General features: G+C 41.4%; 1 protein-coding gene and 1 long non-coding RNA gene across 2 annotated transcripts in view; both read left to right on the top strand.

Annotated features, from left to right (window-relative positions):
• Nucleotides 1-455, top strand: part of LOC106529048 (uncharacterized) — a 1,449-nt gene extending 994 nt beyond the window's left edge. The window contains exon 3 of the long non-coding RNA XR_001311578.1: nt 9-455. This is a non-coding gene — a long non-coding RNA (uncharacterized LOC106529048). The remainder of the gene's footprint in view (nt 1-8) is intronic.
• The window catches only part of map2k6 (mitogen-activated protein kinase kinase 6), a 40,477-nt gene that overhangs the window by 15,122 nt on the left and 23,566 nt on the right, over nt 1-1,789 (top strand). The window lies entirely within an intron of this gene.

A 1,789-nucleotide genomic window follows, 5' to 3' on the forward strand; every position in this document is an offset into this window, starting at 1 on the left:
GTTCAGAGGTGCATTCAGGTACAGTTTGATGGTTCTGAGGTGCATTCAGGTACAGTTTGATGGTTCAGAGGTGCATTCAGGTACAGTTTGATGGTTCAGAGGTGCATTCAGGTACAGTTTGATGGTTCTGAGGTGCATTCAGGTACAGTTTGTTGGTTCCAAGAGAAATAATAGTTTTTTAATAAGAGCTAGCCTTCATCTATCACCAAATGAAAACATTAGGTATAGTTTAAATTAAAGTTTAAAGTAACTTATGTTAGAAGGTTATGAACAGTCAACATCTTACCTGTTGCAGGTAGAGCTCTGAAAGACCTCTGTTTGGATAAAGTGTGTTTAATTCTGAATGAATTTATGAGGTAATGAGTAGTCCAAGCAAATTTATACTAGAGCTGAGTGGTATGACCCAAATTTATATCACGGTATTTTCAACATTTACACCGGTTTGACGGTATTTTTCTTTTCATCACCGGTCAGCTGATAATAAAATGTACAAACCCTGCTTATTGACTTTTTTCTTTTACTGTTCCTCTGTCTGTGYCGCTGTTTCCCTCCTCTGYTTGTCTTCTCTTTGACTGGTTGGAGACAGTAGTCATGCATTTTGGTCCGGTCGTGAAGGAGGAGGGTTAAGAAAAGATTATGATCGGGTTTATAGTTTTATGTTATTTAATAAAGCTTATCAACACAACTCACCTTGCACACCAGTCAAATCAACTCAACTCTACTTCCCCCGGGCTTTTCACAATAGAACCACGTTAAGTCTCCATCAGCATAACGTCTCCATATTTTAACTAACCGCGTTAAATCTAACCGTGTACGTCACCGAAGAGGTGTTTACTACATTCAGTGATGGCGAAAATGGGATGTTTTTTTAACGTCAGTCAATATAAGCAGCAGAATCGCCACCCACCGCTGCAACAAGCTGCTCCAACAATAACATTAGCATGCTAACTTACATAGCGGTGCAGCGAGGAAAAGTGTCCCCCCGGGAAGCAGTTCACTGATGGCCGCGACGAAACGTTCCGCACGTGTTCAGGCTATTTAAACCGGTATGTCCGGTATTCAGAAAATTCATATCATAACAAAAATAAAAAACGGTATTCATTACAAAACAGTATACAGCCCAGCACTAATTTGTACGTTTTGATATTAAAATGAGAGGGATTTGCGAAATGTTTGGAAACTTCAAAGTTCAGTGTGACGTCATTACTTTCTGATTTTAATATTACTGGATAAAATCTCCAAAAGTCTATTTTAAAGATCTCAACCTGCCAGCTGAGACAAAGACCTACTTCCTGTGACCCATTTTGGTTCTGCTAGAGATCTGATCCAAACCAGACCTGGTTTTACCAGAGCTGAATCAAAAACTGTGATGGAAACGAAGAACAGCTCGACAGATAAATATAAATACGTAGGAAAAACTTTCTACAGYACTTCCTGACGTTATAGTTCCCACACAGGAAGTGTTTCTCAGAACCATCATGGCCGCCCAGGATTGTTCTGACCTGATGCAGGTGTTGTTTCCCTGCATGTTTTCTGCTTTCCAGTGGGAGTTGTTCGCTCCGCCTGGTTTCCAGTTACTATTGTTGTCTGTGGAAATGCATGAGGAGGGGCTCAGAGCTCAGAGGGATGTTTTACTGCAACAAAGCAGCTCAGAAGGAGCCCACCAGCAGAGGAGCGCATGACACAGCATTGTCAAACCTCTGTCCATTAAAACGACCATGACACACACTGTCCCTGTGTGTGTGTGTGTGTGTGTGTGTGTGTGTGAACAAGTGTGTGTGTGTGTGTG

Source organism: Austrofundulus limnaeus, unplaced genomic scaffold (genome assembly GCF_001266775.1).
Source record: "Austrofundulus limnaeus strain Quisiro unplaced genomic scaffold, Austrofundulus_limnaeus-1.0 Scaffold419, whole genome shotgun sequence".
NCBI classification, from domain to species: domain Eukaryota; kingdom Metazoa; phylum Chordata; class Actinopteri; order Cyprinodontiformes; family Rivulidae; genus Austrofundulus; species Austrofundulus limnaeus.